This window comes from Chiloscyllium plagiosum, unplaced genomic scaffold (genome assembly GCF_037043375.1).
Source record: "Chiloscyllium plagiosum isolate Xiang-an unplaced genomic scaffold, Cpla_swu_hap1 HiC_scaffold_39, whole genome shotgun sequence".
In the NCBI taxonomy this organism is placed as follows: Eukaryota; Metazoa; Chordata; class Chondrichthyes; order Orectolobiformes; family Hemiscylliidae; genus Chiloscyllium; species Chiloscyllium plagiosum.
In genome coordinates, this window is record NW_028270177.1 from 106,569,802 (window position 1) to 106,580,341 (window position 10,540).

The 10,540-nt window shown below is 42.4% G+C and overlaps 1 non-coding gene across 1 annotated transcript; it reads left to right on the forward strand.

Annotated features, from left to right (window-relative positions):
- The first annotated feature begins 1,243 nt into the window (after positions 1-1,243).
- Positions 1,244-1,325, forward strand: trnas-uga (transfer RNA serine (anticodon UGA)). The gene has a single exon. It is a non-coding gene; the product is annotated as a tRNA-Ser (tRNA).
- The last annotated feature ends 9,215 nt before the right edge of the window (positions 1,326-10,540 follow it).

The window sequence follows — 10,540 nt, forward strand, 5'->3', positions numbered from 1 at the left end:
CATTATATCAAGGCGAAACACCATTCGTGGTATTCCTCATATGGCATTAGTATCTTTCCTAAATTGAGGATTGTAATTCCTCATACTGTCGTCCAAGTGCGGTTGAACTGAGCCACGATACATTGGAAATAATGCTTCGTTCTCGTGCCCTGAAATCCTTCTGCAGCTTTCACAACAGACTTCTACAACGGCTACTAGACTGTAATGACTTATTAAAAACTTCTCCAAGATGCATTTCTAAACATCTGTACATCAGACTTTCTACTTCAAACCTTCGACAAATAATCTCCACACATTTCCCTCCTGACAAGTATGATAAAGTCAAATCGTTGCTATTTATTAGATCATGAGGGACATGGATAGGTTGACTCGTCACGGTGTTTTCCGGCTGGTGAGGAAGTCAAAATTTAGAAAACATCGGTTTACATTTAGAGGGTAACGATTTAAAAGGGACGTCAGGGGCAACTTTTTCAGTCGTGTCCAGAATGAGCTGTCAGAGAAATTGTTGTAGACTGGTACAACTGTAACATTTAATGGCATCTGGATGGATATAGAGTAACAAGGTTTTGAGGGATGTGGGCCAAATGTTGGCAAATGGGACCTATTAATTTAGGATAACTGTCCACCATGGTCAAGTTGGAAAGAAGGACCACTTTCCGTGTTCTTTTGTTCAAGGACTTGATGACTCTAGAACAACCGCAAAAACTTTGCAAATAATTCCGTCAAGACGATTTCAAGTTCCAAATCTTTGGTTAATCTTCCCCTTTTGCGCTCACAAATTCATTACCTGATGTCAGAACTTATGGATTAGTTGCTGGATCCATTCTTGTAAATTGGTTCTGCATTCTTTCTAATTCCGATATTGTTTTTACGAATGTAGCTAGTGTTTATGGACTTAGCATCAATATTTCTAATACCATATTTCGATGAATATTAAAACACAACAGCATATCTAATTTGGCACCAGATGATGAGCAATTGAGTCAAAATCGATCGGACGCAGTGAGACAATGATCCTCTCTTCGTGTGGTGTACATCCGTGACTCTATAATTCTACGAAGAATCATTCCCATAACTTCAGCTGTGTCAGAATCTAGTTTGCGGTGAAAGCCTGTCAATCTGCGAAGGTACCGTTCGTCTGGGCATCTGCAAAGGATTTGGCGAAATCTTTGGGTCTTGACAATTTGTTCTTCCAACAAATGAATTCAGTTATTTTACTATGAAAATTGACAGACTTGCCGCAGCTGTGATGGCCGAGAGGTTAAGGCGTTGGACTTGAAATCCAATGGGGTCTCCCTGCGCAGGTTCGAATCCTGTTCACAGCGTAGAATCTTTTAAAAGTCATTAATTCATTTGCAGAATTTGAATTTCGTGGAGCTTGAGCTTTGCATTCAATCGAAAGTAAATTTTCAACTGTGAAGAATCCGAAGTAATTTCAAGACTGACCCAGTCATCTAATTGAATAAATTATGTGTCGAGACACAAAAAGCCACCAACTTCCAACACGAATCAGTGTCAACACATTTGTCGAACTATCATGAAATTTGGATGTTTGGGGGGTGGAATTCAGCAAAACAAGAAGCAATGCAATACATTTACCTGCAGGTGATGACATCTTTTTCAGGATCAGTTGAAAGTCAAGCTGAGAAAGTTCAACCTAATTTACAGCTGACTCTCAAGGCCAATAATCTATTATATCAGCAGTCAATGAATTAGAAAAAAGCAATTCCATGTGTGGAAAGGAACTCGACTGATTCAGGTTCCTGGCTTGCGATGTGAAAAGGCAAGGCGATATCAGCGGAGTAGAATTTTCTGGAAATATTAGAAATGGGATGTTAACGGTCTTCTGCTGTCCACATTCATAAGAAACTGTGCATTAAGAACTGAAATTGAAAATTAACGATGAAAATCAGACTTAGCCCTCTGTTTGTGGTGTAGCATTGTTCAGAACAATTGGTTGTTGTTGAGGCTAAAATTGACCAAAATAATCGATGGGGAACTTATCCACGGCCTTCGTTGGAGCAGTTGGTGTGGAGAGGTCAGCTTGAAGAACCAAATGCCAATTATTCATCATGGCTGTCTGAATTGCTTAGTTAAACATACTCCCAGTTTAATGAAAAAAAGTTTTGCTATCGGAGCTAGATGTTTTCGTGTCAGCATGTTCAGATATGAGAAGACACTCCATGGAGTAGATGTGACTTAAATATTGACTCTAACGTCAGAGATGTTGACACATTTCTGCACCAGAACAGCACTACCATTGGTATCAAATCAAACTGAACAAAGGACTAGTCACTTCGACATTTCCTGTCTGCAGACTCTGCCAATAGACCGTTCAGGCCCGATGTAGGAATAGGGCGTGGTGACATCTGTTCGCAAGTGGATCACTTCATTCTTGCTCACGATCCGTAAACCGTAATTCATTTTGAACTTCTTCGCCATCAGCATGATAAGTGGTACATAATGCACAGGTTTGCTTCTCGAAAGAAAGAGCGAAATCTTATTCAATGCAGACGCAAATTCAAGTTGTCCCTGGTCGACCAGAAGACAGATGTCGCGAAACAAAGTGAATACAGAAAACAATCAATGTTTTCTGGGAGTCAAAAAGATGTTCTGGAAGAACGGAAACATATATTTGGAACTAAAGTCACATACCACTTCCACAGACTAAATGTTCTTGAACCGTTATCTTAATTTGACCTTCATGTCCACCATTGCTGGAAAAATTATGTTAACAACTCAGAACTTTGTGTTCTTTGATATTCTCTCCTTCATGTTTCTCTTGATTTTAAAACTCAAACCGAGCAATAGTAATGCGCCCTACTTCATTTGCAAAGATCAGAAGAAGATCAATTTATAAGAGAACAGAAATAAAGCTACGTCTGTCTTTCGAGAGAAAACACAGTTACCATTTCGACTCCAAAAAGTCTTCTTCAGAAGTCTGCGCAATGAACTCGAAATAGTAGACCGAAAATGAAAAAAAGATGCCAAAATGCCGCGAATACACCACCCGCAAGTGCCTCAAGTCCTACTCGAATATGCCGGATTACTACCATCAACATCAGTGGAGAACGGAACAAAGCTCATTCTGCAGTTGTCAACCTGTTATGACGTAGTTTGTAAAGTCAGAAATCTGATTCGGTAAAAAGCGGGATGAGAGCGGGATATAGGAAGTCTGAAAAAAACAAGTGCGTGCTTTGCTTTGAAGAAGGTTGGCAGTGATGAAAATGGAAATTAACTACAGTAAGGGGGCTGAATTAATACTCAGAATCGTTGCAACACACAGGGACGCAATTGTTTTTGCTAGGTTTCTGTTCTGCCATTTTATAATCACGACTGCTGTCGGGTTTGGTTTCTATTCCAGGCTTAGGTGACAGCCTGATGGAAGTTTGCACATTCGCCCAATTTCTGTGTGGTTGCTCTGGTTTGCTACCACATTCCAAACATTTGCAGGTTATTTGGAATCGCCATTGAACGCACACGGTTACAGAGACAGTGATGTCTCTGTAATAGGAGTGTCTGGATAGGACGTACTTCAGAGGATTTTTGTGAACTTAAATAGACAGTGTGGGGTAAGTCTGCTGTTTTTTGGGTGAGCTACATGGACAGAGAGGGGTCAGGGTCTTCTTCCCTGAGGGAGATACGTTGACAGAGTTGGGTTAGTTGCTCTTACCTGTTTCAGTCACGCAGATACAGTAGGGTCAGTCTGCCTTTCCCTGGGCGAATGTCTTTCACAGAGTGGTGACAGTCTGCTCTTCCCTGCCTGAGTGAAATAGAAAGAGCGGGGTCAGTATTATCTTCCCTCGATAATTTATGTTGACAGTCTGGCTTCCGTCTGCTCTTCCCTGGCGAGTTACATTGGTAGAGTGGGGTTAGTGTTCATTCATTGGGTGAGTGCCATAGACGGAATGGGATCAGTCTGCTCTTCCCTGAGGGAATTACATTTATAGAGTGGGGTCAGACTGCTCTTCAGAGAATGACTTATATTGACAGTGTGGAATCAGTCTGCTGAGTTACACTGAGATTGTGGGGTCAGTCTGTCCTTCCCTGGGTGAGTAACACTGACTGAGTGGCGTCAGTTTGCTCTTCCCTCAGTGAGTTACATTGACAGAGTGGCGTCAGGAGTGGCGTCTTTGAGGAGTTGACAAAAGTAACTCGTCCCCTACATCTTTGGGATAATTAGGGATGGGCAGTGAATCTTATCTCATTGAAAGACAACTGTGTCCCAGAAATGCATTTCTAATAATTGCATGGACTAATTCGACACTGCAAGTGGACGGGAATAACTTGAGGAGAGGTGCAGGGTAGAATAATTAAAGTCAAATGCACTGATGCCGAGGAGACATGACACAAGATGTGAATGTGGAGCTAATGGTGCAAGGCTCAGTGTCAGTGCTATTGGTTCAGCATTTATTTCTCACTGTTCGCAATGACTCACACACCACTGCTGTCAATTCACAACAATGAGCCTGTTCATCTTGGTTTGAACATCCCTGCGTGTGTATTAACGTGGTTAATGGGACGCGAGAGGAGATGAGCACATCCTGTTTATTCTGTCAGTTTAAACAGATGAAAATATCGGTTGGATGCCAATGCAAAAGGATACTGTCTTTTTCTGTGCCTTTTCAGTAGGGCATGCTCAGCATTGAAATGTCTGCTTTTGCACAAGCAGAGTTTGATTGCCATTCATACTGAGCAACGCTAATACATAAAACGCGTTTTCGAATTCCTGTGATCAAGTGGTTCAGACATTGCACATATGGACGAGAAATCTGGCTTTTAACGTGGCGCCGTTGCTTAGCTGGTGAAAGCACCTCCCATCACACTGGTGCCTGCTCATTGTATTGAAAGCTCGTTATTTCTCGCAAGTATTGTGTTGCTGATCGAGAAACTCAGTGTCTGTTTGAATTGCTTTATATTCTGATTTCGAGATCCGGCTTCATTTTCCAGGTTTAAACCCAGTAGTGTATGTTGCTCTTTTTAACTACTATTTTAACCTGGAGATTCTTCCCGCAGTTCCACAAGCACTTTTGCTTCTCATCCTCTTATTCTCATTCCTTCATTCCCAGTTTTGTGGAAATTAAGTGGTGAGGCAGGAGACACTGCAGCATTCCCGGGGAATGTTATGGTAATGGCACTGACACCACGACATGATCACCCTCATTCTCTGCTGTCACCATTCATTTGTTGTACACCAAAAGTAAATGCATCCTTGTTCTTCTTCAGCTATCATGTAATTACTTTCTTTTTCTGTTGGATAAGGAATTCAACTTTAACTTCGAAAGGGTCTTTAGATTTTGAGGAAGAAATGTCTCCTTGCCTCAGGTCGAAGTGACAGACGCATTATTCAGAGAATGTGAGACGACTTCGACCGACTCCAGCCAGGCGTCAGAAAGCCTCTCAGCAGTTCGAGTCTCAAACTGTCTCTGAATGTCATGCTTTTCAAGAGCAGCAATGGGAAATGAGGGATATGGACAGCCAGAGAGTTGGAGAATGTGAAAAAGGCCCAGGAGGATACAGAGACAAATATAGAAAAAACAAAGACAAAATTTGAGGCAGATACTGAAAGAAACAATTCTCCATTCAACGCGACTGCTAAATAACAGAAAACAAAAGGAAATGTAGCCATTAAAACGTAGCCTTCCACCAGCTCAGGAAAATGAAAGTAGCATGACAGCTGATTAAGTCCTTTTAAGATTGTAAATTCGACGTTTGTAAGCTCAAGAGTGATTTTGATAAATATCCTGATTCGACAGGTAAGATTATCATTTTCCCAACAGTATAATCTAGAAATCTATAACTAACCTGTTTCCTGTCCATCTTAAAAAAAAATCTGTTTCTCTCCACAGATGTTGCCAGGTGTAGCGGGTTTCTCTATCAATTCTCGTTTTTAGTTCAGCTTTCCATAACCTGCATCTTTCTGATTTTTGATATTCTGGCACAAAACCAAGCATTACCAGGTTCGGACCAGTGATCAGAAATACTGGGACCACGAGATATTTGCACAATAAAACGTTCATTCCCTGTCCGAAAATAGAACTAACTGCCATGGCAGTTCTAGTTCCAAATCCTACCTACGTCATTACACTGAATGAAGACAGACGCTCTTGCACTTATTCTCAATGAAATGGCTTTTCCCTTTGATTTCTGATCAGTTTCACTGCAGATTGTTTTCTGCTCGTCTTCAAGTTTTGCAGAATGGGAAAGCCCATTTGGCCCATGGTGCAGTCTGGTTTAAAGACATTCGTCTATTCCATTCCCAGTTTCCAGCTTTGGTCCATAACCTTCTGTGTTCTGATGTTTCCAGTGCAAATGGCAGTGAGGTTCTCGCTTTGATCCTAGATGACACAACAATGGGATTGAAGTTTGACATAGTCACACTGTGTTATTACCCACGTCTTGTCTCCCACAGAAAGAGACACACAGACACATTCCCCGAGAGTGGCAGAGTTCTCAGGATTTGATCAGCTCCTTGTACTTCACTTCAGCTATCCGCTCCAACATGCAAGTTCAACCGCCAAAAGGCAGCTTTTGGTTAAACCAAAGCCAGTTCTACAGACAATGAGAGACGTTGCTCTGAGCTAGAATTTGAAGTGGGCGAAAGAAAGTGTAAATTCGAAAACCCAAACCCTTCCGTTCCTGACAGATAACAGGAGTGGACTAGCACGCTGCATCCTCGTGATTTTAAATGCGAACCGATAATCCCCTAACTCGACGTCAGGAGTGTTACCAATACTGTCACTGACCCAAAGACCAGGTTTGGCTGTGACAGTTTGTCTATAGGTAATGTAAACGTCCACATCAGGGGAACAGCATTCACAAGGTGAAAAATCAGCAAACATAATCACCATCACTGTTTCACTTGGAATTCCCCACTCTGTGAACCATTTCCTTTCACTGTACTTTCACATTTGAAGTTTTTTACATTCCAGAGCCTGAACTATTTCAGCGAGAAACCACTGGTCATTTCGAGCCCGTCATCCGGAATGAGGCGAGTTGAGCGATGCCTTTCTTGCTGCCAAAACATCAGCGCATACAAAACAAGCTCGTGTTAGCATCAGTCTTTTATTAACTTGCTGCAGTATATCTGCTGAACAACATCAGATTATCACAGCATTGCTTTCTTCACATTGAAACCAAGGGTGATAGTATGAACCGACTTGGGAACATGGAGAGAGAAACAGTGCTGGGGAAGACGATTATGACGTGAAGAGAAGCCACTAAAGTTTGTACAGGTCCCAAAGGTGACTGCAGTATCAATGGACATCCCTGCATACGTGTCTGATTTTGCATTGCCCAGAACAGGCCTTCATTCCCAGTCAGGAAATGAAGATTTAATTCTCTTCTTGTGAATTATCCGAATGAAAACTAAATCCTGGTTGCACCCAGAACACACACGCGGATCCTGCCAGAACAATTCAGTGATCGATCAGCATCTGTCTGGAAGGACAATGGCAGCAAATTCAAGCGAAAGCTATCACAGCAATTACCCCTCCAAGGTTCTCGCGTTTCCCAGTTGAAAATATTTCGCTGTTCCTTCAATGTCACTATGTCTAAACCCTTGCCTCATGGCATCATGCCTGTACCCCGCTACTGAGGACATCCGGGGTTATGCGGAGTAACTCAAAATCTCAATCTCTCGAGTACTTAGGCATTGACGGTGCATCCCATCATATTGAGCAATGACTTTATCCCAGTAATACGTTTCCTAAAGCTGCAGGTTCTAAGGGAACACCTGCAAGCTGTCGGGAATAAGTTGAGAAGTGGAACGGACGAGAGGAAAATGTGAAAGGCAATGATGACTGGGAGGCATGAGTCAGCAAGTGAGTGAGGAGCTGGTGTTGCAACGTTCAATGTCAGTGTCAGTATTTAGTGACCACTATTCACTCTGACTCACACACCACTCCTTAACAATTCACCACAATGAATCCATTCCTCTTAGTGTGAATTTACCTTTGCTGATATTAACGTGGTTAAAAGTGCCCAAGAGGATGGATGGATCCACGTTATCCTGTCAGTTTAAGCAGTCTAAGTTATCAGTTTACAACAAAAGCAATAAGAGATTGCCTCTTCCTGTGCATTTTCAGTGGAGAATATCCAGCTTTCAACTCTTCTGCATAACCAGAGGCTGTTTTAAATTTACACCGAGTAACTGTGAAACACACAAAAATGAGTCCGAGTTCCTGTGTTCGAATAGTCAAGTAAATGCACGCATAGTTTTGAATCGTTGAGCTTGGGCAGTCCCTCAGCCTTAGTTAATGAAAGTTCCTGTCAAAAAACAGCCTAATATGAGATCAAATCCTGACATCTCAATGTTTATAGGTCTTTCATGAAAAACAAAGTTCTCGACTTCACCTGTGGTTCTGGTCGTGGTGGGAATTCAAATCAATGACTAGATTGAGGTTATAGTTTAAAGACAGCTTCTTGAACACCTCTGCCACGATGCCACACAAACCCCCGCAACCACGTTTTTCATGATTAGTGTGTCAGCATCGCCTCACTTCAGGTACTTACCCATACGCACTTTCAATGGCGAACTTGTTTTAAGTTTGATAATATTTATGAGGATGTTGCAAGGCATACAGTGTTTGGACAGTAGCGTAAAGCTGAATAGGATGTGAAAATTCTCCCTGGAGCTTGAGGGCTGAGGGATGGGATTACAGAGGTTTATATCAATATGAAGGAGACGGTAGAGTAAATGGTCAATGACTATTTCTTTCCAAGGCAGGCAAGTTCAAAACAAAGGAACAATGTTTTAAGGTGAGAGTGGTAAAATTTAAAAGGGATCTGAAGAACATTGTTTTTTATTCACATAGAAAGGTTTGCGTGTTTGGAATGAATTGTCAGATTTAGTGGTGGAGTCTGGTATACTCTCAACATTTCAAAGGCATATGGATCTGTATACAGACAGGAAAGTTGAAAAAGAATAAACATGAAAATTTGGCAAATAGAGCCTTTGTTTACGGGCTCAGCCCCTCTGAGATGCTGCAGTGGCGATCACCAGTTTGAATAGGCACTCATCACTTGGTCAGTGCGATGGGCTAGTTTTCTGGAAGATGGTTAGATTAGATTCCCTACATTATGGAAACAGGCCCTTCAGCGCAACTAGTCCACACCGACCCTCCAAAGAGTAACCCAAACAGACCCATTTCCCTCCAACTAATGCACCGATCATTATGAGCAAATTAGCATGTCAAATTCACCTGCCCTGAACATCTTTGGAGTGTGGGAAGAAACCCACGCAGACGCAGGGAGAATGTGCAAACTACGCACAGGAATCAAACGTGGAACACTTGTGCTGTGAGCCACGGTGCCGCCCTAAAAAGCTAGCATCCCCGCAATCTCTTGCATGCAAAGCGAGTACTCTCCCATTTGAGATAACTCCCACAGGCTGCTTCCGTTAAAACCAGCAACGAATCATTTTTTCTGGTCTTAGGCTGCCAATGACCATTCTTCTTGACACATTCCCAACTTCTCAGTGGAGATTTTGGCTTCGGAAAATACCTCACAAATCAAGTTGCCCACGCGGCTCTCCAGCGAAACCAAAACCTGACAACTCATGAACAGAAGCAGAACTGACAAAGAGAACCTATTTTCAGCCACACGGACTCATGAATGCTGTCTGTGAGGCAGAGCGAGTCGTCTGGGTCATGAGCTGCTCACACAAATTGCAGCGAGGCAATTTCAAATGGTGCTTTCAACGTACTGGCGCCTTAGTGCACCAATACTTCCAGGAAAGTGCTCAAGTAACATGAATCAGAACTGACTAACAATGAACCATGAAAAGTGAAGAATGACCAATTACAGTCTCGATTAGATGAGGTTAACAATTGGGCTTATGTCTCCACCGGATCGAGAGGACCAATCACCAGCCTCTCTCATCAGGACAGAAATTAAGGAAATTAGGGAAAAGTAACTAAGTTTCATATCGCAATTTTCGTCCTTTTCGCAACAACAACAGAAAACTGCGAGCAGATTCAATGTAGAACCTAATTTCACATAAACAGGGAAATAAATATCTCCATTTACTTTCAGAGAAACGGTGAAAAATGCAAATTGTCTGGAATATGAAAGATTGGCGCAGCCTGTTTTTCAGTCGCATATTATGCTGGTGGACTTTCAAGCTGGAGGGGAACGTGACAACTACAGCAGAAGGGGAAAACATGGGCACTGACATGTTGGTTGTTTTCTGCTGTGCCACATCACAGCCGGGTTAGAAGAAATGACTGCTTTTTTTTCTGTTCAACTTTAACAAACTCATCCCTGCAAAACGTTTCCAGCTTAATCCATTCACACACATGGCCGCGCAGGGATGCAAACACAAGCCTTCTTAAGAAGTGGAATCTGAAATCAGAGTTTCAGGTTGCTCAGCCACGCGAGCACACAGGCCAAACCGGAAACCAAAGTGCATGTACCTGATGATACCCTGCAGCATACTCACAGCAACTGCACCAATTCTGCAGAATAAGCGCTGGGGAGGAATTGCTCTATCTGAGCGGTCGTGCTTGTTGTTCTCATCAGCAAATCTGGCTTTGAATTT